General features: G+C 44.3%; 2 long non-coding RNA genes across 2 annotated transcripts; one reads left to right on the plus strand and one right to left on the minus strand.

Annotated features, from left to right (window-relative positions):
• The first annotated feature begins 234 nt into the window (after positions 1–234).
• LOC117068883 lies at positions 235–17,635 on the plus strand. The gene is made up of 3 exons (XR_004431270.1): positions 235–363; positions 2,419–2,496; positions 17,336–17,635. It is a non-coding gene; the product is annotated as an uncharacterized LOC117068883 (long non-coding RNA).
• A 6,047-nt stretch (positions 17,636–23,682) lies between these two features.
• Positions 23,683–24,632, minus strand: LOC117068295. The gene is made up of 2 exons (XR_004431057.1): positions 24,576–24,632; positions 23,683–24,144 (listed from the first exon to the last, which is right to left on the minus strand). It is a non-coding gene; the product is annotated as an uncharacterized LOC117068295 (long non-coding RNA).
• Positions 24,633–26,741: the final 2,109 nt, after the last annotated feature.

Consider the following 26,741-nt stretch of genomic DNA (forward strand, 5'->3'; position numbering starts at 1 on the left):
AACATAGTACCTTTGAGTTCGACTCTTTTGTTTTTCTTTCCTTTCCTTTTTTTTTTTTTTTTGAGATGGAGTCTGGCTCTGTCACCCAGGCTGGAGTGCAGTGGCACGATCTCGGCTCACTGAAACCTCCGCCTCCCGGGTTCAAGCAATTCTCCTGCCTCAGCCTCCTGAGTAGCTGGGATTACAGGCGCCTTCCACCGCGCCCGGCCAATTTCTGTATTTTTTTAGTAGAGACGGGGTTTCGCCATGTTGGCCAGGCTGATCTCAAATTCCTGAGCTCAGGTGATCCGCCCGCCTCTGTCTCTCAAAGTGCTGGGATTACAGGCGTGAGCCACCGCGAATCTATTTTCCAAACACACAAAGGTGAGTATGGAAATAGATGAAAGGATATGGGTCACTTTACAAGATAACAGCCTGGAAGAGGTCACTGTGGGTCACATGCATTCGAATTTGCTGCAATATAAGCTAAGAAAAAAAATAAACTTTTCTTACATAGGAGACTGGGTATTACGAACATCTGTTCTTTAGTCCCTGCACCTCTATCACTTTATTTTAGAAACAGAAAACTCCCGTCTTCACCATTTTCATTTGAAAAATCTCCCCTCTATATTTCAATCTATATGACCTGCAGTCAGAACTCAAGCCCAAGACGCAGAGCTAAACCAATCAGCATGTAGTTTTTCCAGAGCTAAACCAATCAGCATATAGCTTTTCCAGAGCTAAGCCAATCAGCATGTAGCTTTTCCAGCGCTAAGCTAATCAGCATGCAGCTTTTCCAGAGGTAAGTCAATCGGTATGTAGCTTTTCCAGAGCTGAGCTAATCACCACGTGGTGTGCCCTGGCAACAGCAATTTATCAGGGGTGAGTGAGCACATGACCTCACGTGACCCAATCAGAGTGAGTCTCTGGACTTCCCTGGAAGCTTGTGGCCCTTTTCTGAAGGGTTGAAACTTGGATGAGGCTGGAGGTGCCATAACTTGCTACTTAGAGCCGCAGAATGAAACTAACGTAGCTGACGATAGCGTCAAGGCATCAGGGAAACTGAGTCAAGCTGAATTGAGTCCAGAATCGACTGTCCCTGAAACTAGCACAATACTTAGATATTTTGTTATTTTGTTTTGGGAGAAAACAAATTCCCTTCTTACTGAAACAAGTCTGGTCTACATTTTCTGTTGCTGGCTACAGAAGGAAGGGGTCCTAACTAATATCCTGGGGTAGAACAGTGCCCAATTATAGAGGCCCCAGTTTCCCCATCACTCATGAGGAGACAGTTGCTCTAAGGAGCTTCAGCATCTACTGCCAGCAGCACCGTTCTAGTGCTCTGGTTCCTGGCGATTCTTCAATATCTTGTCTGAGCATGTGAACTTTGGAACAGACTGTCTTGGTTCAAGTCTCAGCATCACCATCACTAGCTCTATCAAGCCCTCCATGTCTCAGTTGTCTTACTGTAAAATGGAAATAAGTTTCATAAACATTAAAATTGCTGTGAGATGTGAACGTGTTAATACACAGAGAGTGATTAGCATAGTGCCTGGCACATAGCAAACACTTCATCCATGACTGCCCTCATTGTTGTTACGTTGTTCTTTGTATCGAGGATCCATCCAGAACCTCCCTCCATTCTGCTGGTTGCCTCCATTCCCTCGTGCCTCACTTGGCCAGTTCTCCACCTTAGGACCTTTGAATTCCTTTCCTCAGTTCAAACTTTCCTGGTTTGTGTCCCAACACTAGTAGGACTTCTCTTTCCAAGGTCACAGGTACCTAATCTGAGGTGTCAACCCAGGTAATAAGTTAGTTTCACCTTCAGACAGGGATAGTGAAACTTTGCTTCTGTGCATCTCACTCTTGTTTATAAATCTCTTTAAAGAATATGAACTTTGTAGTGTATTTATTTTTGGCTACCCAGAATCTATTGTACCATCTTTGGGTAACTGAATCCCAGTTTCCCCTGGGTAACCACCCTCCAATGGCTGGACCAACCCTCTGTGTCAGGTGGAGTAAGACCATCAGGCTCTTTTCTTCCATAACTCTGACTGGTCTAGGGATGGGTATGTGACACTTAGGTCCAATGAGATGCAATGAGACTTTTGTTGTGGCTTCTGGGAGTGCCAGAGGCTCTTTTCTACGAGGCTTAGTCTGTCTTGCAGCCACAGCAGCAGATGCTCTCTAAGAATGGCCCTGAGAGGGAAAAAGAGTAGCAGAGGGATCAAGAGACACTCATCAGGAACTGCTGACCTTTGAGCCTCTGGATCCGGCTGTGCCTGAAACTAACAAGCTACTCCTTGCACATTCTAGTTATCTGATATTATAAATTTATTTCATTTAAAGCTATTTAACTTAGGTTTTTTTGTTGTTGCATGCAACCAAGAGTGCTGACTGATTCAATCTTCCAATTATATGCTGTTTTTACTTTAAAAGGAGTGTTTGGTGTCTCAGCCTGAAAGGAGCAGTAATGGTAGGATTGAAGGCACACAGCAATCCAGGAAGAAGGCAATGGTACGTAGAGCCCTGAAATCATACCAGATGGCCGGTTACTCCTTAGTCTCTAGATTCAGCTGGTTCTGCAAGAAGAGTTATCAAGCTATCAGCTTTCTCCTTTATTTCTCTTGCAAGCATCCTTCTGTACCTTTAAGACACAGCATCTAAGTAGCTTTGATGCTACTTAGGCCTACAATGGAGAAATTAAGAAAACATTAAAACCAGAACCACTGAACCACTGGAACATGATGATGTGCGGCTTAAGGGTTACCCAGGAGGGGCTGACCTCAATTAGGACGTTGATGCTGGATTGGGTGCTCTGGTTTTCCTCTACTTTAAAAACTATTGGATCCCTGATCTGCCAAGACCCCAGAGAGATGGAGAAACATTTACGTGCATGGAGGAAAAAATATCTTTTTAGTTACAAAGTGAGAATCACAGTTATTCTACCACCATTAAGCCAGAAAATCATTGTCTAAAATGGAGTTTTTTTTTCTTTTTTAATGTGTAAATGAACCTCTTGGTTGGTTTAAAGGGGCAAAGGTTCCCATCAGCCTTCAGAGCTGGTCATTCATCAGTGGACTGGTAAATGCAGAACGGGGTTCGAGTCTGTGTCTTCTTTAGTGGAACAGTGGGTAATGTCCTTTTGACTCACGGATCAGTTTCCTTCACTCTTCTGGGCTAGTGACCCACTTCCTCCGGCTTCCCTTAGCTGCACCTGGTGTTTCTGTGGGAAAGGCCTTCACACTGACATTCTGGTTTGATCATGAATGTTGATGAACACCAGGCCTGCTTATGCACAAGAGCTTTTGACCTGAGATCAGAGCAGGAAACAGAATTTTAAAGAAATGTCTCAAGAGTCATAGAAGGCAGGAGCCAAGAAGTGATCACTATTGACCTCAAGCTCAAAGATCCATGGAAAGTAGCAAAACTCAGCAGGATGAGTGGTGAATCCCTGGGTCCTTGGTCAAAGGTCCTGAGGTCGTGAGGTCAAATCAGAAGAGAAAATGCAGATTTGTCCATGTGAGAAATTTATTTCAAAAAGGCGGATCCAAAAATTTGACTTGACAAAGCGTGGTGGGTTTTGTACATAAAAATAAATGGTTATAAAGAGGAGCTGAATGTGGACTAACTGCATTTCACAGAGTTAACATTTGAAGTTTCAACTGACTCCTGGTGCTATTCAGGGTGGGTGAGGTTTTGTTGCAGTAACAAATAAGACCAAAAATATCAGTGGTTTAAATAAGAAGGCTGCATTGCTACCACAGGGTCAGCTGAGACTTCTGTACATTGGGACCCAGGTTCGCAGCACCTCCCTCTTGGCACATCCTTCTATAATCACTGTGGCAGGAGGAAGATACGGCTTCATAAAGATTGGCTTTTAAAATATTTGCCCAAGAGCAACACTACCATTTCCTCCCACAAGTCATAGGCAAAGTCAGTCATATGGCTGCGCCTACCTTCCAAGATTGTGGGAAAGTGTTTGGAGGGACAGGGGAATATTTGGTGAGCAGCAATCACGACCACCATACTCCATAGTATGCAGAAATGTGGAGCAGGGCTGGTGGGTGGACCCAGTCTGCTTGGTGCTGAGCAGGGCTGGCCCACTACTCAGAATGTGGGTGCCAGGAGAGCCTGGGCTTCTGTCTCATCTGCCTTGTATATTTCTCATGACTTGATTCAAATGCAGATTCTTTGTGAAAAATTAGCCCCGATGAGAAAGCCAGTTTCTGGTCATGGAAGTAAAGAGCAAGGGAAAAAAATTAGAGAGTAAAATACAAAGGACAAAAATGACAAGGTTGTGTAAATGACAGAGCAGTGTAAATATTGACAGTTTGCAATAAAACTGTTGCATCATCCTTTGAAATGCATCCAATGGAAGCTAAATATCATACTTGATTAATACGCGTGATCCTTTAAGATATATTAAGCTTTTCTTAATAGTTAGAAATGTGTATCATTTCCTTTCCTCCTTCTACTTCCTCCTGATAATTTTATCTTACTTCAATTTATTTTTATGCTATCAATTGTTTTACTTTTAAATATACTATGTTTACAATTTCATCTGAACTGAGTTATCATCAGTGTTATTTGTAACACCCAAGTGATCAAAACAACACAAACACACAGTAAATTTTGATAAATAATTATTAAGCATCAAAGCGATATTTTATTAAAAGTAAAGTCTTTAGGAGATGGATGGAGGGGGGTTGTAGAGTCTTAATTAAAGGACACTTGTCCCAGACCCCACTCTTACAGGCTGTCCCCTTGTAGAATATGGGGTGGGGGGATTTGCATGCCTAAAGCAAAGCACTCTGGGAAGGCTCTGATGAAGTGAAGATGGTACTTTTTTTTCTAAAAGGGAAAAGGGTGATTATGAAAGGGGAGATGGGAAGGAACAGTAAGAGCGTTCTCAGAGTGAGCACTGCAGGGCATGAGAACACACTGAGTTTGAGGTCCATACCCAGGTACCCTTGCACGGTGTTTGTATGCCCTTCGGGAATGAGTTGATCTGAATTCAAAAACCTTCTCTCTGCTCTCTTACTGGCTGCCATTCTGTCCCCTGCTGGCACTGGAATCACTAATATTGTGTAAGGAGCACTGGGTCCTCTCCATAGCATTGCTCACACCCCATCGTGTCTGTCCCTGACAATGCTCCAAGCTACTCCGGGCAACTGGACTCGACCACCACCCCACCATGTTGTAGAGGCAGAGGTGTGTTTTCATTTGCTCATGGACACCCATGCGCTTCCCCAGGCCTCCCTTCTCTCCATGGCTCCATGACCTCACCACCGCCCCTTCTTTCCCTCCTTCTCTTTTTCCTTCTACTCCCCTCCTGCCATTCCCCTCTTCTCCATCCAGTCTTCTTTCTCCTTGAAATCATTATCATGTTATTTGCATAAAATTCTTACAAGTGAGACCAAAAGTGACATTTCTTTATGGGCCCGGGTTCCAGCCTGTGACAAACAGAGCCGATATCAGGGAAAACAAATTGTTAATGTTATATTGGAATTTCACTGTGGGCACTAGATAAGAGGTAACCAAATACACAGGGGGTCAAAGCAGATGAATTCCATTCCAAAACCACTAAGACTAAAAAGCAGCTGCAAATGAGGTTTGAAATGGACATCCCTGTCCTTAGAGACTTCACAGTGACAAATGGATTAGTCCCAAAGTGGAATACAAACCTGCTTTGCTTTCATAGAAGCGAGGAAGACTAATAAAGGCGGTGTCTCTATCCTGCCCTGAATCAACCAGGGCTCCGTCAACCTCCATTTAATAGCCCGATGCTTCTCAGCTGAGCTGCTTAATTAAGTCACTGTGAGAGCTGGCCCTTAAGAAACACTTCAACACGCCGGGCACAGTGGTTCGTGCCTGTAATCCTAGCACTTTAGAAGGCGGAGGCGGGTGGATCACTTGAGGTCAGGAGTTGGAAACCAGCCTGACCAACATGCTGAAGCCCCGTCTCTACTAAAAATACAAAAAAATTAGCCAGGTATGGTGGTGGGCACCTGTAATACCAGCTACTAAGGAGGCTGAGGCGTGAGAATTGCTTGAACTCGGGAGGTGGAGGTTGCGGTGAGCTGAGATGGTGCCACTGCACTCCATCCTGGGTGACAGAGTGAGACTCTGTCTCAAGAAAAAAAAAAAAAGATGTAATCCCAGCACTTTGGGAGGCCGAGGTAGGTGGATCACAAGGTCAGAAGTTCAAGACCTATCTGGGCAAGATGGTGAAACCCCATCTCTACTAAAAATACAAAAAAATTAGCCAGGCATGGTGGTGGGCACCTGCAATCCCAGCTACTTGGGAGGCTGAGGCAAAGAATTGCTTGAACCTGGGAGGTGGAGGTTGCAGTGAACCGAGATTGTGCCACTGCACTCCAGCCTGGGCGACAGAGCAAGACTTCATCTCAAAGAAAAAAAAAAAAGAAAGAAATAAAAAAGAGACCCTTAAACATCAAGTCCTATTTATTAATTAATGTTTAACCTTCCTTACTGTAAAAATGTATTTACTGAGTCTATTATTATTTATTATTTTAATTAATACTGTTTCCAAGGAATGACTTGGAAAGAGAAGCTTTAGTCCACTTATAATCCCAGGCAGTGTTCTCTCTATATCCTGCCACAGAGGATACTAAGAAAAATATACAAGCAAAGTTATGTAAGAAAATCTCTAGGAAACTGTTTTGCTGCTCCTTATAGGGGACCTGCACTCCAAATAGAAAGTGTGACACTCTGCAAATTCAGCTTCAAGACCAGTATCCTAACCTTTCTCCCGATACCACATCAGTCAGGAAAGACTGGGCAATGCTCTAATAACAACCCCCAAATTGCAGCCAAATTGCAGAAATCACAGCAACATTTCTTTCTCTTTTTCACAAAAAAGCAACTGGGGGTCCAGATGACTCTCGTAGGCAGCATCCTCCGTGTGGACTCAGCCATCCAGGTGGCCTCTATCCTGCAGTGTCCACCTGGCAGCTCTGGCACCGTCACGGTGCAGGTCAGAGAGCCCCAGAAACACTTCACTCTGAAGTGAAACCTTCATCTTCTTCCATCCACAACAGTTGCCTAGAACATGCCCCAGGACCCCACCTAACTTCAAGGCGAGGGAAGGTGATATGGTTTGGATGTGTCCCCACCCAAATCTCACCTTGAATTGTAATAATCCCCACGTGTCAAGGGTGGGCCATGTGGAGAGAATTAAGTCATCGGGGCAGTTTCCCTCATACTATTCTCATGCTAGTGAATACATCTCTCGAGACCTGATGGTTTTGTAAAGGGGAGTTCCCCTGCACAAGCTGTCTTGCCTGCTGTCATGTAAGATGTGACTTTGCTCCTCATTCACTTTCTGCCATGATTGTGAGACCTCCCCAGTCATGTGGAACTGTGAGTCCATTAAACCTCTTTCCTTTATAAATTACCCAGTCTCAGGTATGTCTTTATTAGCAGGGTGAGAACAGACTAACACAGGGGATGTTCTCCTTCTGTTTCCAGAAGGAGGGGAGGAGCAGATATGCGTGAGTACTCAATGTTTCCATCGTTCTTCCTTCCAGAACATTGCCACATCTGAGACCCTCCTGCAAAAAGTTCTGGAGCCACTAATGCTTTCACAGTATGGAACAAATGTATTTTCCAGAAGAAATCAACCAATTTTTTTCCCTTTCCTTTTACGTAATACAGTGCCAATGTCCTTTTACCTGGAACAGTGCCTGGCACACAGCAGGCATCGTAACTATTTGTTTGAATAATTAGTGAATCCATGACTGGCCGAATGAGCGAGGGCCATGCAGTGCCTCTCCCATTATGTCAGTACTCTTCTTGGAATGCGGACTGTGTTTTGTAGAATGCAGCCCTAGGAAGATGGGAGGCCCAGGTTCTGGCCCTGTCTCTGCTGCCAGCTCTGTCAGCTTGAACAAGCTCTGAGACCCACCCCCACTGTGCATAAAGAAGCATGCGTGTTGTGTAGGTGAGGGGGTTGGAGCTGTTGTGGTCATTGCTTCATGAGGGAAACTAGACAGGGATAGCACCAGGATGGCAGGCTGGAGCCTGGGGAGGGCAGGTCACAGAGAAGCTCTGTGACATCATCTGGGGTTAGGAACCCAGGAAAAGATTGAACTTCCTATTAGGCAAGGAGAAAATGGGGAGGGTCTGGCTTGCTGTCTCTTGGGGAAATCTGGATTACAGAAAATGAAGGAGTATACAAATACGTGAGGCCAGGAAACCAACCAGGAAAACATGACCTGTTTTTGCTGATAATGATTGTCCTATCTGCATAAACTCATATAGATGGAATAAGAATAAAACCAACAACACAGTTCCACCAAGCCTTGACAGTTTGCAAAGCATTTTAAAATATGAAGCTAACTCTGTTAATGGTACCTTGGATAGATGTTCCAGCTTCAGTCCAAATATCTTACAGATATTTACTTTAGTTCTCATAGCATGATTATCTTCATTTCACAATGGGGAAACCCAGCTAAGTATTTTACCCAAGGTTATAGAGTTAGTGGCCAAGTCAGGATTTGAACCCAGGTATCTGGCTCTAGAAGCCACACACTGAACTCTGCATCCTGTAGCCTCTGCAGAAAACACAATAAAACTCTGCGGCATCTGCAGAAAACACAATAAAACTCTTCTGGTGATGACAGTGGCTGGAATTCTACCACTTATATAGAACTATAGGGTGGAGTTCCTCAGAGGGAATCATGTCTATTCGAGGAAGTTGAGGAAAAAAATATCTAAATTTTGTTTTGGTCTAGTCTACTCCTACAGTATAAACACATTTTGTACTGTATTTTTTTTTTTTTTTTTTTTTTGAGACAGAGTCTCGCTCTGTCACCCTGGCTGAGTGCAGTGGCCGGGTCTCAGCTCACTGCAAGCTCCACCTCCCGGTTTATGCCATTCTCCTGCCTCAGCCTCCCGAGTAGCTGGGACTACAGGCGCCCGCCACCTTGCCTGGCTAGTTTTTTTTTTTTTTTGTATTTTGTATTTTGTATTATTATACTTTAAGTTCTAGGGTACATGTGCATAACGTGCAGGTTTGTTACATATGTATACTTGTGCCATGTTGGTGTGCTGCACCCATCAACTCGTCAGCACCCATCAATTCGTCATTTATATCACGTATAACTCCCAATGCAATCCCTCCCCCCTCCCCCTTCCCCATGATAGGCCCCGATGTGTGATGTTCCCCTTCCCGAGTCCAAGTGATCTCATTGTTCAGTTCCCACCTATGAGTGAGAACATGCGGTGTTTGGTTTTCTGTTCTTGTGATAGTTTGCTAAGAATGATGGTTTCCAGCTGCATCCATGTCCCTACAAAGGACACAAACTCATCCTTTTTTATGGCTGCATAATATTCCATGGTGTATATGTGCCACATTTTCTTAATCCAGTCTGTCACAGATGGACATTTGGGTTGATTCCAAGTCTTTGCTATTGTGAATAGTGCCACAATAAACATACATGCATGTGTCTTTATAGCAGCATGATTTATAATCCTTTGGGTATATACCCAGTAGTGGGATGGCTGGGTCATATGGTACATCTAGTTCTAGATCCTTGAGGAATCACCATACTGTTTTCCATAATGGTTGAATTAGTTTACAATCCCACCAACAGTGTAAAAGTGTTCCTATTTCTCCACATCCTCTCCAGCACCTGTTGTTTCCTGACTTTTTAATGATCGCCATTCTAACTGGTGTGAGATGGTATCTCATTGTGGTTTTGATTTGCATTTCTCTGATGGCCAGTGATGATGAGCATTTTTTCATGTGTCTGTTGGCTGTATGAATGTCTTCTTTTGAGAAATGTCTGTTCATATCCTTTGCCCACTTTTGGATGGGGTTGTTTGTTTTTTCTTGTAAATTTGTTTGAGTTCTTTGTAGATTCTGGATATTAGCCCTTTGTCAGATGAGTAGATTGCAAAAATTTTCTCCCATTCTGTAGGTTGCCTGTTCACTCTGATGGTAGTTTCTTTTGCTGTGCAGAAGCTCTTTAGTTTAATTAGATCCCATTTGTCAATTTTGGCTTTTGCTGCCATTGCTTTTGGTGTTGTAGACATGAAGTCCTTGCCCATGCCTATGTCCTGAATGGTACTACCTAGGTTTTCTTCTAGGGTTTTTATGGTATTAGGTCTAACATTTAAGTCTCTAATCCATCTTGAATTAATTTTCGTATAAGGAGTAAGGAAAGGATCCAGTTTCAGCTTTCTACTTATGGCTAACCAATTTTCCCAGCACCATTTATTAAATAGGGAATCCTTTCCCCATTTCTTGTTTCTCTCAGGTTTGTCAAAGATCAGATGGCTGTAGATGTGTGGTATTATTTCTGAGGACTCTGTTCTGTTCCATTGGTCTATATCTCTGTTTTGGTACCAGTACCATGCTGTTTTGGTTACTGTAGCCTTGCAGTATAGTTTGAAGTCAGGTAGCGTGATGCCTCCAGCTTTGTTCTTTTGACTTAGGATTGTCTTGGCAATGCGGGCTCTTTTTTGGTTCCATATGAACTTTAAAGCCGTTTTTTTCCAATTCTGTGAAGAAACTCATTGGTAGCTTGATGGGGATGGCATTGAATCTATAAATAACCTTGGGCAGTATGGCCATTTTCACGATATTGATTCTTCCTATCCATGAGCATGGTATGTTCTTCCATTTGTTAGTGTCCTCTTTTATTTCACTGAGCAGTGGTTTGTAGTTCTCCTTGAAGAGGTCCTTTACATCCCTTGTAAGTTGGATTCCTTTTTTTGTATTTTTTAGTAGAGACGGGGTTTCACCGGCTTAGCCAGGATGGTCTCGATCTCCTGACCTCGTGATCTGCCCGTCTCGGCCTCCCAGAATGCTGGGATTACAGGCTTGAGCCACCGCGCCCAGCCTGTACTGTATTTTAATTCTTTTATTTATTCTTTCATGAGCAAAAACTTATTGCACACTTACTGTGTCTCAGGTTCTGTTCTGAGCTTGTGCAGCGCATGCTACCTCATGCAACCTTTGCAGCAACTCTCCCTTCAGGGGGCACTCTTTCCTGAAGCAGGCAGGGGCCCAGAACAGGCTGTTCCAGGCCTCCTCCATGCCTTATTAAGACAGAGAGAACATAGAATATTCCTCAAGCAACAAGAAAGAGCAAGGAAATACATGTTCAGTGCAGACATCCACGTTTGTGTCATCTCAGAGGAAGGAACAGGAGCATCCGTTCCCTCCAAGGGAAGAAAATACGCTCTTTTCTTTGCTTTTATTGGTTTTAAGGCCTGGGACAGCAGCTCTCCACCTTCTTGGGTCACATTGCCTTTCACTTTGCCAGAGTCGGTTTCCTTTCTGTGACACGAGGATAGAAATAACAAGCATGGGCCGGGCGCGGTGGCTCAAGCCTGTAATCCCAGCACTTTGGGAGGCCGAGATGGGTGGATCACGAGGTCAGGAGATCGAGACCATCCTGGTCTACACGGTGAAACCCCGTCTCTACTAAAAAATACAAAAAACTAGCAGGGCGAGATGGCGAGCGCCTGTAGTCCCAGCTACTCGGGAGGCTGAGGCAAGAGAATGGCGTAAACCCGGGAGGCGGAGCTTGCAGTGAGCCGAGATCGCGCCACTGCACTCCAGCCTGGGCGACAGAGCGAGACTCCGTCTCAAAAAAAAAAAAAAAAAAAAGAAATAACAAGCATGGCAACGGATTGGCGTGGTATTCCAATGAAATAATCTAACGATGGCCCTTGTGAAGTGGAATTCATGCGTTCATTCATTCATACATTCAACACATTTACTGAAGGCCTATTATGTGCCAGGCTCCTCTTAAAGTCTCTGAGGCCTGAAGAGTGAAGATAGAATAGATGCTAAGGGCAGATTTCTGGAACGAACTGCCTGGGGTCAAATCCTAGCCTCATTACTCACTAACTATGGGAAAGTTAAGTATAACACCTGACCCAAAGGGTTAGTGTCAACTTTAAAGGAGTTAATATCTGTAAAACATTTAAAATAGTTCCTGGCACAGAGTAGGTTCCAGAAATCCTTTGATAATAATAAAAAAAATTATTTTTGAAATGAACAACTAAGAAAAATTACATTCAGTATTTCTACCTAAGGAGCTATGGCTGTATATTTTACCTTAAAAAATCAGAGATGTTAAAATGATAGAACAATAAATAGAATAATGAACATCTGTAAAACTTTTTAAAAAGATTTAAAGCCCACGTTTTCTAAATGTGAAATAAAATTTTAATTCTTAACAATTAGCCATCAAGAACACACAGATCTCTAGAATGCCCTAACTTATTAATGTCTTAATGTATTAGTTCAAATCTCAAAAGCTTAAAGCAATAAACTGTATTACGTGCTTAAGTAAACCCTCATATACCTGTGATAGCACTTCCTCCACCATCAAGAATCTGGAAAAAGGAGGAAAGCCTGGAAAACAACAACAACAACTACAACAAAACGCTGCTTCTTAAAGATATCAACCCCAAAGTGACACCTATCACTTCCTCTTTCATGTCACTGGTCACCCCCATCTTCACTGAGAAGAAAAAGGTTAATTCAACTACACACCTGACTTCACTATTTGATCATCTGATCGTGGGAAAGTCATTTAATTTCACTGTATTTCAGTTTCCTTGTTTGTTAAACGAAAACAGAAACAGTGCTTTGCTCATGACATTGTCATGAGAGTTAAATGTGATCATACACAAAAATGTTAGTTATAATGACGATGTGACCAACCCACAGAAAATATAAAGTATTATTTGTGTGTGCATATCTGTTTCACATGAGTAGTATTGTACTACATTTCCAATGCCGATAAAAATGTGTGATCTGACTGAAACAATAACCTCGCGTTTTATTTCAAAATTACACACTTACACAATACATCCATACATGCGAGTCACCATTGCGTTTCATTCCCATGAAAACTTGGATTGCGTCAGAGTTTTATTGCTTTTGGCCCAAGGCCACTTAATGATTGAAAAAAATGGTGGGTTCATGTTTGGTATTTCCTGATGTGGGCAAGGGAGCAGGGCTGCTCTCCGCAGGGGGGTCTCACCCACGTGCTCACTGGCCCTTGACAAGCTGATGTCCGAGACAACAGACACATGGTTTAGGGAGCTCAGATGCTTGAAAGGTGATGCAGCTGGAAACCCAGTCAGGACATCGGAGAGGAAAGCAGAGTGAGTTGGGGTCAGAAGGGGGCATGTGGGACATTTCCAGGAGTTGGAACCAAAGTGGCTGAAAGGGAGGGATGTGGGCAAAGTCAAGCTCTGGAAGCAGAGGCTCAGGGGGTACCCTGTGTTTGTGGTTGGGACAGAGATGGGGCAATGAGGCCCAGCACCCAAAGGCCAACAGGGCTAAGGTGCACAATGACTTTAGGTTGACTCTGGAGGCCAATGAGGTGTTTGTCTGGATGGACGTTTGGTGGTCAGATTCCTTGTGCCTGCCCAGCCTTCACTCCCATACTTCTGGGGCCATTCTCTGAGCTTGCTCTGGGAACCATGGCTTTGCTGGTCTCAGTCCAGCTCCAGAAATGATCATGTGGCTCCGGCTTGACCAATGAGGCTCCACATCCCGCTGGCCACAATGATTGGCTCAGGAATGGCATGTGACCCAGTCAGACCCAATCAAAGCTCACCCTGGGCCTTGCTAGGGACTCTGCCTTGGGAGCCACCTGGGTGGGGGTCACAAGCGCCTCAGGGTGATGTCAAAAAGGTTGTGCTGAGATGGAGAGAAAAAGAGTCATAGTCCCTGGATTTGGATATGCTCAAAGCCAGCTTGTCATTGGCCTTTTCTTGGCTTGAGGCAATACATTCCTTTCCTTTGTTTAAACTAGTCAGACATGGGTTTTCTGTCACTTGCAACCTAATGTCTTCTAAAACAATTGTCCCCAACCTTTTTTGCACCAGGGACCAGTTTCATGGAAGACAATTTTTCAATGCATGGGGGTTGGAGGGGAGGGATGGTTTCAGGATGAAACTGTTCCGCCTCCTGTCATCAGGCATTAGTTAGATTCTCCTAAGGAACCCACAACCTAGACCCCACAAACACGCAGTTCACAACAGGGTGAAGGCTCCTGTGGAAACCTAATGCAGGGATGGCCAGCCTTTGGCTTCCCTGGGCCATATTGAAAGAATTGTCTTGGGCCACACATAGAATACAGTAACATGAATGATAGCTGATGAGCTAAAAAAAGAAAAAAAAATGCAAACAAAAATCTCATAATGTTTTAAGAAGAGTTTACAAATTTGTGTTGGGCGCATTCAAAGCCGTCCTGGGCTGCATGCTGGCTCTGGGCAGTGGGTTGGGCAAGCCTGAATGCCTCTGCTGATCTGACAGAAGGCGGAGCTCAGGGGGTAATGCTCACTCACCCGCCGCTCACCTCCTGCTGTGTGGCCTGGCTTCTAACAGACCATGGACTGGCATCTGTCTGTGCCCAGCGATTGGGGACCCCTGTCCTCAAAGACAGAGTGTGCCTCTTTAAAGATTGCTGTTCTTTCCCTCACAGTGAACCGGTAATATGCTCACTCTGCAAAGACATTCGAAAGATGTTTTTGGCCTAAGTAGAACCAATTATGTTGAATTCCCCAAAATCACATTCCAATTCACTTTTTTCTCTAAGAAATCCAATGTTAATTTACCCTCGAAGAGCACACAACTCTGGATGAGTCTCCCTGGCGTCTCATACCAAGTGTTCCTTTTGGCAATTGGTCTCCAAATCATTAATGTCACATACAACTTAGGGCCCAAACAGCCCACACAGCAATCTCCGCAGTGCCTGTCATGATGTGGTCGATTTTGATGGCAAAAATAACTAATTGAAACCCTACAATTTGTTTATTTTGAATACATTAAGGTGCTAGTTATCAAATGGAGCTGAACTATCCCTTAAATTCCATGAAAACAAAATCAATAGTTTATTTACCACACACAACCAAAGAAAAAAGAAGGGAAAAAAATGATCTGAGGAATTTTTATTCGACGTTTTCCTTGGAAAAAAACAATGTAGATAAACTCAGAGTAAATAAGGTATATGGTAACTTGGAGGAATAAACTGACCTCTAGTTTATAATTGTTTGTTTCTTAGTTCCTAGCTTATAAATAGCTCAATGGGGCCTTTCTAAAGTCTAAATTTCTTTCTAACCAACTGATTAGAATAAATGCCCTGTGGTCCAACAATTGGGTGCAGTGTGGGTGTTTATACTATTACTTCAACTAAATTTCTTTTTTTTTTTTTTCATATGGAGTCTCGCTCTGATTCCCAGGCTGGAGTGCAGTGGCATGATCTTGGCTCACTGCAACCTCTACCTGCCGGATTCAAGCAATTCTCCTGACTCAGCCTCCCAAGTAGCTGGGATTACAGGTACACACCACCACACTTGGCTAATTTTGTACTTTTAGTAAAGACGGGGTTTTGCCATATTGGCCAGGCAGGTCTTGAACTCCTCACCTCAGATGATCCACCCACCTTGGCCTCCCAAAGTGCTGGGATTACAGGTGTGAGCCACCGTGTCTGGCTGGTACTTCAACTAAATATTTAAGATTATTAGTACATTGAGTTCATCAATGCTTCCACTTTGGGCTCCAAGATCAAAATTGGAGCTAATTCAGATTATCACCACCTAAGCTGCTTACTTTTAAAAATTATTATTATTTTTAAATTTGGAATTTCTCACAGTTTCTGCTCCAATTCATAGTTCCTGTGTCTTTAGTGGAAATGTCAGTACCTTATAGGATGGCACACACAGTATTATTCCCAGCTGTTGAGACACCAAAAAGCCTGATTTACTGTTCCTTCCAGAGGATCCCCAACATGACGTTGACTAAATTCCTTTTCTGCAAGCATCCTGGCAGATGTTCTGGTTAAGACCTTGCACAGTCATGAACTCATCCTTTTCGTGCTCCAACAGCTGTTGAGTGCTGTGTAGCCACCACCCAAGCATCTGACATGTAAGGACCCTTCCTGCCCACCTCCTGGTGACAGCTGACAGACTAACTGAGCAGAAACCCTTTATTTTTGCTTCAAAAGATGAGAATTGGATTATAAATTAATGGAAAGGCCCATCTGTGAACATGTTCTTACAATTTCTGAATGTTACAAGTCAGAGAAGAACAAGGACCTGGGAAATACCCAGTATTGGTATTAGTAACTCCTAAGACAGAATTTTCCTGGGGATGGGGAGGAGGGCTGCTCACAGACAGGGAGACTGTGCCCTGATCTCCAAGTCTCAGGGGGAAATAGAATCAGAGGATGGGACTGGGCTGGAAAGATGGGTCAAGTCAAGGTGGAGAGGAAGTGTTGAGATGCTATGGCAGACTGTGGTGGCTCCTCCTTGCCATCTGTTTTCCTTCTTTTTTTATTAGATATTTTACTTGGCATATGGCCATATAGAATAAAAACTCCATTTTCCATTCAGGCTTGCTGGTTGATGTGGCTATGAAGTTCTAGTTGGGGGAATATAAACCTATTTGTTGTGTCCAGATTCTGAGAGGTATCTTAAGGAGTGAAAACATTCCCTCTGTCCGTCTGCCGGCTGGAATGCAGACGCAGGCATCTGATCTGGAGCCGGCACCTTGAGCTATGAGTGAGAAACCTTTTGCTGATCATGGTAGAGTGTCAGGCTAGAAGGAGCCTGGCTCCTCGACGGCATGGGGGCCGCTGTATTAGCCTTAGACTGTCCTTCTTTACCTAAGACAGAAGGACACTTTATCTTGTTTAAGGTACTGTCCATTTCAGGGGGAACTCATAACTGAACAAGATCTCAAATCTCATCTCAGAGGGCGTTTCTGAGCTAGAAATCTTGGGGAGATTCAGAAGTGTAATAGGTAGCTCCTGTGTCCAATATGATTAGAAGTCCTGTGCAAAACTTTATAAACTTTGAGCAGGAGGGTGTGGTGCAGACTGGAAGAGGTTTCAGGGTTTTGAGAAAGGTGGTGAAGGGTGAGAGAGTGTGCTACCCCAAATATGCTGCTTCAACTTGAGGATTGCTCTGAGCAAAAGGTGCTTGAAAAACAGCAGATGCAAGAAGGGCGTTCTGATCTCACATTTTCTTCCTGAAGACGGGAGATAAAAATTCCCATGTGAAAGATGCCCTCTTTGTGCCAGGAGAAAAGAAACATTCTTCGATGGGGAGTCCTAGCCGAGATAATTCTGTACAGACCTTGTTAAAACAACTCTTATCTTTTCAGCCTCCCCACATGAGTGAGCTGCTTTTTCACAACATACTATTATCTGCCCAATTCAGTAGTTGAGGGACTGACTCTCTCTGCTTCTTTGGGTCTTCATTTCCTTAAGACGGCTCCCATGCTACATAAAACTTGTACTAAATAAATTTGTCTGCTTTTCTCCTCTTAATCTATTTCATGTCGATTTCATTCTAGAACCCAGCTGGAGCCCTAGAGGTTGAAAGTGGAATTTTGTCCCCTCTACAGTGGACACTCAAAGAACTAGCCAGGATGGGTTGGACGCGGGAGCAGAGAGACCATGGCTTCCTTCCAAGGCTGGGAGAAGGGAGTCGCCACTCTTTCCCAAGCAAGAAGGGAGAATCAAACCATGCCAAGAATGAGGCTTTTGCAAGGAAATCAATGCAGATGAGAACTTGCCAACAGTTAAGATGAATAAATATATCCAACTGCCTGGCCCCTGCACACACAATTATTTGCTAAAAGAAATTAAAAAGGGGCTGGGCAGGGTGGTTCATGCCTGGAATCCCAGCACTTTGGGAGGCCGAGGCAGGCAGATCACTTGAGGCCAGGAGTTTGAGACCAGCCTGGCCAACATGGTAAAACCCTGTCTCTACTAAAAATACAAAATTTTTATTTTGTGGCACCTATAATCCCAGCTACTCTGGAGGCTGAGACAGGAGAACTGCTTGAACCCAGGAGGCAGAGGTTGCAGTGAGCCAAGATGCACCAGTGCACTCCAGCCTGGGTGATAGAGTGGGACTCTGTTGAAAGAAAGAAAGAAAAGAAAGAAAGAAAGAAAGAAAGAAAGAAAGAAAGAAAGAAAAGAAAGGAAGGAAGGAAGGAAGGAAGGAAGGAAGGGAAAAGAAAGAAAGAAGAAGAAAGAAAGAAAGAAAGAAAGAGGAAGAAAGAAAGAGAGAGGGAAAGAGAGAGAGAGGGAGAGAGAGAGAAAAGAAAAAGAAAGAAAAGAAAGAAAGGAAAGAAAGAAAGAAAAGAAAGAAAGAAAGAAAGAAAGAAAGAAAGAAAGAAAGAAAGAAAGACTTCATCAACAACAGCCCAGGAAACACAAGAGAAGTAGCGTGGAATAGCGGCCAAGGACGGGTGCTAGAATCCCAGAGCCTATATCTGTATATCCAGATGTCTCAGGCCAATGCCTAAAAACAGTGTTCAATAAATATCGACTAGTAATATTACTACTGTTATCACAATTGAGAGTAACTGGGTGTCAACCAGCTGATCTGCTTGCCAGTGAGAGGACTCCAGGATCCTTAAGTCACTTCTATTTTTCTCCACTTCCCTGGCAACTTTTTCTCCAAGACTAGATCGATTCAATGCTCCTCCAAGTCCTGGGTTAACCTCAGTGCCCCTTCGCCTCCCATTGTGATCACCTTGGTCCACGGCAATCTTTTCCTTCTCCGACAGCACATTAGTACCTTGTCGCTGGGCACTTGAAGTAGACATCCTTTGACATCCTCTGTGACTTTTATCTTATTTCGTTCCTTGTTTTCCCAGCAAGAAATGGGCAAACAAGGCCCTTCAAAAAACAGATCTGACCCTGTTGACTTCTGCAGACACATCTCCTAGCATCTCTTTCAACTTGAAAAATCATGTCTATACTCCAGCATTCCTAAGCTACCAACTAAATTTTTTTTTTTTTTTGAGACAGAGTCTTGCTCTGTCGCCCAGGCTGGAGTGCAGTGGCGTGATCTTGGCTCACTGCAAGCTCTGCCTCCCAGGTTCACACCATTCTCCTGCCTCAGCGTCCCGAATAGCTGAGACTACAGGTGCCCACCACCTCGCCCAGCTAATTTTTTTGTATTTTTAGTAGAGACGGGATTTTGCCGTGTTAGCCAGGGTGGTCTCGATGTCCTGACCTTGTGATCTGCCTGCCTCGGCCTCCTAAAGTGCTGGGATTACAGGTGTGAGCCACCGCACCCGGCCATTAGCAACTAAATTTTTTATAAGTTTAAATTTATATTTGGATATAATTATATATTTATAAATTACATATGTATTATATATTTTAAGATATTTACTTATGTAAAATAAATAAATAAATGGGTGAAATTTCCAGCATGTTGTAAAAACTGGATATTTTAAGAGAAAACTGTAATATAACTTAAAGTATGTCCAACTGAGGCTCAATACCGATGTGATTTGATACCTATCATAAATGATTTTTTAAAAAGTGCACACAGGAGCTTCACATGGTTAGGAACTTTGCATTGTTCTTTTTTCCCCTTGAACTTGTACTGCCCTAGAAGAATTTGATCATAATGTATCATAGTTTTATTCTTGGAATTTTTTTTTATTGATTACTCTATCACATACCACTGACTGCAACAAAAATATGCTCATACATTTAAATTTAAATTTAAAAAATGTCTCTGACTATAAGTCTTTACATTTTAAAATAAGTTTTTTTTAAAAAAACTTATCATTATGGATGATCATTCCAGTTGTTCAGATAGCACAGTTGATCAAAGCAGCATAAGTATGGCAGAGCACTGGATAAAGAATTATTAATCTGAAAAAAGTAAAATTCTTTGGCTATTCTTCTCTTAGTATGAGAGGTGGGATTTTTTTGCCATTAATGTATATTCATGAATATTACTTGTTATTTTAAGGAGGCAGTTTCATCATCAATTTTATTCACACCATTTTGGTTTTATTGGCGTAAGCACTGAGCATTTGTTCACATAAACAGGCAGATGGGAAAGGGGGGCCTTCGGTTGGAAGCCATGCACTTGTTTGGACTCCTTCCAGGTTATGTGCCAAAAATCACACAATGATTTATCATAACAATATTTTCGATAATCTATGAGCTGACATCCCTATTAGGTTCCTCTTCAGTTTCAGTGAAAGTGAAGAGTTGAAAACAATCTGACTGTAAAGGGATGTGGTTCCAGTTATATACCCAGATGGGATACCCAGTTGTCAGAGGGGTTTGTGTTCTCAATGCCCAGGCTAATGTGTCTTTTTTTTTTCTTTTTTCTTTTTTTTTTTGAGACAGAGTCTCCCTCTGTCTCCCAGGCTGGAGTGCAGTGGCCGGATCTCAGCTCACTGCAAGCTCCGCCTCCTGGGTTTACGCCATTCTCATGCCTCAGCCTCCCGAGTAGCTGGGACTACAGGCGCCCGCCACCTTGCCCTGCTAGCGTTTTTTTGTATTTTTTAGTAGAGACGGGGTTTCACCGTGTTAGCCAGGATGGTCTCGATCTCCTGACTTTGTGATCCGCCCGTCTCGGCTTCCCAAAGTGCTGGGATTACAGGCTTGAGCCACCGCGCCTGGCCTGCTAATATTTCAAAATGTGTCTTTGCCTGGTGCCCTGAAGGACTTTTCCCAGCCGGGGAAGGCGCCTTTGTAAGATGCAGGCTGGGTGATGGCTTCTGTTTGAGGACGTCTTCCACCATCCACCCTTCCCCATCCTCCTTCTCTCCTGGGAGGCTGGCTGCATGGACCACAGCCATGGGCTCCCTTCCCTGCTGCCTCCAGGTTATGGTCCCTGACAGTGGCTGGAGGTCAGGGCAGGGAAGAATAAAGTTGGGCTCCAATTGTGGGGTGACCCAGGGTGGCTGCATCTCTCTCAGGAAGGTCACAGCTCCTTCACTTTCTACATAGCCTCTCCTGTCTCCAGATTCTAGAAACCTCTTTCTTCTCTAACTCTGCACAGGGCCCCACTATCCCCAGAGAGCTGCACTATCCTCTGTGGCTTTCTGTACTTCACCCACATCTTTATAAACATTTCCTGTATTAAACTTTCCTCAAATTACCCAATTCAAGTGTGCTTTCTGTTTTGTGTTAGTATCCTGACTGATAAATCCATTTTTTTAAAATTATACTTTAAGTTCTGGGGTACATGTGCAGAACGTGCAGGTTTGTTACATAGGTATACACGTGCCATGGTTGTTTGCTGCACCCATCAACCCATCATCTACATGTGGTATTTCTCCTAATGCTATCCCTCCCCTACCCTCAACCCCCCGACAGGCTCCATGTGTGATGTTCCCCTCTGTATCCATGTGTTCTCATTGTTCAACTCCCACTTTTAATATAATGAAAGAGGGTATTTGTGAAGGAGGAAGTGAAAAATAGGATACATGTGGGTAGAGGGTCTGGAAATTGATGATCTTAAAACTGTCTATGCCTGTGAATCCTTAAAAATTTGTCATGTAGGCTGGGCACGGTGGCTCACGCCTGTAATCCCAGCACTTTGGGAGGCTGAGGCAGGTGGATCACGAGGTCAGGAGATCGAGACCATCCTGGTTAACATGGTGAAACTCCATCTTTACTAAAAACACAAAAAATTAGCCAGGCATGGTGGTGGGCGCCTGTAGTCCCAGCTACTCAGGAGACTGAGGAAGGAGAATGGCATGAACCCAGGGGGCAGAGCTTGCCGTGAGCTGAGATTGCGCCACTGCACTCCAGCCTGGGCAATAGAGCAAGACTCCATCTCAAAAAAAAAAAAATTGTCATGTATGGCCAGAGGTGTGAGTACTCCAATGTGATGATGGCGAGGTGTGAGTACTCCAATGTGATGATGGCCAGGTGTGAGTACTCCAATGTGATGATGGCTGATCTATGAGTAAGTTCTTTGGTGGTGATTTGTGAGATGTTGGTGCACTCGTCTCCCTGGCAGTATACACTGAACCCAATATATAGTCTTTGATCCCTCACTCCCTTCCCACTCCTTTTCCCTGAGTCCCCAAAGTCCATTGTGACATTCTTATGCCTTTGCATTCTTGTAGCTTGGCTTCCACTTATGAGTGAGAACATACAATGTATGGTTTTCCATTCCTGAGTTACTTCACTTAGGACAATAGTCTGCAGTCCCATCCAGGTTGCTGTAAATGCCATTAATTCATTCCTTTATATGGCTGAGTGGTATATATACATATATACACATAAATATATGTATACACACACTATATATATATATATCTCACAGTATATCACAGTTTCTTTATCCACTTATTGATTGACAGGCATTTGGGTTGGTTCCACAGTTTTGCAGTTGTGAACTGTGCTGCTGTAAACATGTGTGAGTAAGTATCTTTTTTGTATAATGACATCTTTCCCTTTGGATAGATACCGGGTAGTGGGATTGCTGGATCAAATGGTAGTTCTACTTTTAATTCTTTAGGGAATCTCCCCCGCAGTTTTCCATAGTGGTTGCACTAGTTTACATTCCACTAGCAGTGTAGAATTGCTCCCTTTTCACCACATCCATGCCATCTATTATTTTTTGATTTTTTGATTATGAGATGATGGCTGATCTAATGCCTGACCAACCACCCTGTTCCCTTCACTGTACAGTGGTAAGGACATGGTTGGGAACAAAACAAGCATGAAAGAAAGCTGGCAAATGCCTTTTCACAAATGCCAGATGATACAGGTGAACACGATACAGCATGGTGTTTGTCCAGCACCTTCCATCCCTACTACTGCCCGGTCACACCAACACTGCCCCCATTTGCAGGGGAGGCAAATGTGCTCCCTTGAGCTCATGGGTGCCGTGGGGGCTGCCTCCAGGAAGCCAAGACCCCGTGATTGTCTGCTTGATCTAGCACCAACCACCCTTGAACAAAAGCCCATCTGATTTACCCACCAGGTTGTTTTGAGCACTGAGTTAGAAATTCCAGGCAACCCGTTGGGAATTCTTTGTTGCAGCAGCGGGCAACTGATCTACAATAACATGTAAAAAGATAAGGGTCCCCAGGTGATGTCAGCAGCTGCAGTTTAAAGTTGAATTTGGAATTACTAAAGCATGTGCTGGATCCACCTGCAGAAGGTAAGTGACGATCTCAAATCTCCCATCCCTGAGTTGGCCAGAACCCCCAAGGTCAATTGCCCAACATGCTTGGTGCCTCTGAGACTTGAAGTTCCTGGCAGATGGCTGTGGGGTGTGCCTGCACTAGCTGTCACTGTGACTCATCCCTCAGGGTATGTCGGATTCTGGCATTTATTTTCATTTATTAATTAATTTTAAAGCTATAGCAATCTCAGAGCCTCTTAGATCATGACCTATCACAACATTAAAGCTGGTCGAGCCACTCTCTAGGGCCAGGGTTTGTGTGACAGTTTAGATTATCATTAAGCAAATATTCACTCCCTCCCCTTCACACTGCAGGTGGAGAACACTTCCCACCCTGCTGATGTTTGGCCATGTGACTTGCTTTAGCCATTTGGAAGTCAGCAGAAGTGATGAGAGCAAAGGGATTAAATGTGCAGCTTGGCTCGCTCTTGCTCCTGGGAATCTGCTGTGATGAGTGTGTGCTCTCTTTACAACAAGAGCTACTGTCCCTTTATACTGGGTCCAGTGCGCACACGTGTGGAGAAGATCTGAGTCCAATCCACAGCCTGCACCCTACCCAGCACAGCCCTGCCTGGATCGCAGAGCCATGAGCCATCCGTGAATCGGTGCGTGTGAGAATTAGTACTTATTGTGAACGACGGAGATGGGTTGGCAACAACTGACAAATCACTGAGTTTTCAAATTCTGCTCTGTGGAACTCAATGGAAGTCATTTTCAAAAAATGGTTTCATTCATTCACACATTTATTTATTAATTCACTTGGTTATTCTACAAACACTGTATTGATCACCTTAGGTATTGTGCACTGTTCTAGCGAGACTCATCCCTCTCAGCTCATCCGGGCTGTTTTTTGATCTTCCTGAGAGAATGGAGGGACTGTGTGTGCACACTGGTAAAGTGCTTTGAAAGGAATAAATCCAGCCAATTTCACAGCCCCTTCTCCTTTTCTGCAAGGCTGTATAGCCTTCTCTGAGGCTAGCTGGGGTTGGTGTGGGTGGGAAGGAGTCTTGCTGCTACCTGAACAGACTCAGATGCTCCCCTGTCTCTATCTCTGCATTAAATCAGGGGCTGTTGAGGAGGAAGCAGGCACAAGGCGATGATCATCACCTCCCGGAGGCGCAGGTCTGTCACATCTTGCCTGGGTTCATTGTTTGTAGAATAACCAGCTCAGCCACTTGCTGGTTGACCTTGTTTCTGTTTTCAGATAAAGAAAATGAGGCTGTTTTTCTTTCATCACTTTATCCAGTGAACTTAGGAGCAACCAACCAACTTCAATATATTCCTTGGTTCTCCACGGAGGGTCAAAGATATTAGGTATAGAGTCATTAAACTCCTTGCCTCTCATGAGCAGTGAATCAGGAGTATCAAATGCATTTATTTGGCAAGGACTATCAGTGTTCTCCATACTATTAGAAGTAGAGTCCTTAGCATTTTTGGGTCTAATCATATTAAGCAGCCAACTCCAGAAACTCCCAAATCAACAAAAGAAATCCATCCTTAATATTCTGTTCCTCTAGAATCACTCCTGGTACCAAAATCTGTATGAGTCAGGGTTCTCTAGAGGAATGGAACCAATAGGATAGATGTATATATAAAGAGGAGTTTATTAAGGAGTATTGACTCACATGATCACAAGGTGAGGTCCCACAATAGGCCATCTGCAAGCTGAGGAGCAAGGAAGCCAGTCCCTGTCCCAAAACCTCAGAAGTAGGGAAGCCGACAGTGCAGCCTTCAGTCTGTAGTAGAAGATCCAAGAGTCCCAAAGCTGAAGAACTTGGAGTCCGATGTTCGAGGGCAGGAAGCATCCAGCACAGGAGAAAAATGGGGCCAGAAGACTCTGCCAGTCTAGTCCTTCCACATTCCTCCGCCTGGTTTTATTCTAGCCGAGCTGGCAGCTGATTCGATGGTGCCCACCGAGACTGAGGGTGGGTCTACCTCTCCTAGTTTACTGACTCAAATGTTAATCTCCTTTGGCAACACCTTCACGGATGCACTCAGGAACAATACTTTTCATCCTTCAATCCAATCAAGTTGACACTCAACCATCACAGAGGATAACAACAATTTACCCAATTCTTGGCCCAAGGCAGGAGCAGGAGCCACATTCGGATCTCTCGAATCTCAGTCCCATGTCCTTCTCTTTGCTCCAAGCGCCACTTCCCTGGAGGATTGCTTTTAAGCCCCCATTCCTATCTCTGAAAACAGGGGGCTCTGGCTCAGACATCGTGGCCTCATCCTTTCTTCAGCCTATGTTTGCTGAGCTTCCGTGATGTGGCAAGTGCCGGGAATACAGCAGTGAAGAAATGCATTTCCTGTTCTTCAGGATTCGTGGAAGAACAGAGATCAGGAATGACACACACTCTATCCGGTGACCATGAGCTCTTTAGGGGAAAGCTAAGTAGAGTAGCTGGGGGGTTCCTCTGGGGAAGGCCACTCTGAGGATGTGACAGCCAAGTACAGACCTGAAGGAAGGGAGGGAGCAAACCAAGCTTATAAGAGAGTGAAAGGTGCTCCAGGCAAAAGGCACAGCTGCACAAAGACCCCGAGGCAAGACCACGCCTGGCCTGATGAGGAACAGAGTGTTTACTTCCTGGAGTCACCCAGGAGAGCAACATGCTCTGTGTTCATCCTGCACCTTGTTGCAGCCCCAGGAATAAACTCCTTGCATGAAACCCAGTGTCTTTTGAATAAAAATTTAACAAGAGACACCCTATTGTCTTCAAAGTAGATCTTTAGAACCAAGAGTTTGTAGCTGAAGGCAACTAAAGCGGATCAAAGCGAAGGGCAATTTGACAATGACATGGCTAGATTCACCAGCAGGGCTGGGCAGGACCACCTGCTGGGGCTCCACAGACATGACATTCCTGGGGTGGGACAAGAGACGGGGGGGGAGGCTGTCGCCCCATCATGGTGCCTGCCTCCCCCCAATAGTCAAACATAAAAAATAGACTTTTTATTGACTCCTCCCACCACTCTGTGCTGTGGACACAAAAGAACTTTGATCACCACCACCCTCAACCCCTGGCCTTTGTCCTGAAATAAAGAGATGAGTCCTCCCATCTATTACCCACCCCATGTGATGACGTGCGCTCCTAGGAACACCCTGCATCCAAGTGGCAACCACAGTGCTTGTTTTAATTACCTCTTATGTATCCCACTGGTTAGTGAGGGATGTCCCATCCCAAAGCATATGAGATGACTGAACACACGGTGCCCAACACTGGGCAGATGACCTTGGCGGCAGCTCATCGGTCATGTCTACTAACACCCTGGGGGAGGAGGACATCGCACGCCATGCAGGACCACACAGCGTTATGCTGGGGAGCAAATAAAACCAGCCAGGGCTGTGGGTGGCAGGCTTTGTAGCAATAAGAGGTTGAGGTGCCCGTGGTCCCTGCAGGAGGATGCATTCGGCTTGTTTCAATAATTCTGTGGATTGACAGGGAGGTGCATCCATGAGGTTGAGGACCAGATGGGGTACAGCTGGTGGAGCTGGTAGGGGAACTGTCCGGGTAGAGACTCTTTCCTTCTGGGTGGGCGACATATCTGGTGAGGGCAGGAGAACTCATGGTCAGGCTTTTGGGTTTCTGTGAGGCTCAACGATGTCAAGGCAGCATGTGACATTTGAAACATCTCACTGTGCCTAAACTGTTTACACAAAACAGCATGGTTCCTGGTGAACACATTTTTCTTCTGGGAGTCTGGAATTTTGGTACATCCCTGGCTGAGGCTGCCCCATAACCAGCCCCCAGTAAAAATCCCAGGCACCAAGTCTCTAATCATCTTCCCTG

Source organism: Trachypithecus francoisi, unplaced genomic scaffold (genome assembly GCF_009764315.1).
Source record: "Trachypithecus francoisi isolate TF-2019V2 unplaced genomic scaffold, Tfra_2.0 Lachesis_group21, whole genome shotgun sequence".
NCBI classification, from domain to species: domain Eukaryota; kingdom Metazoa; phylum Chordata; class Mammalia; order Primates; family Cercopithecidae; genus Trachypithecus; species Trachypithecus francoisi.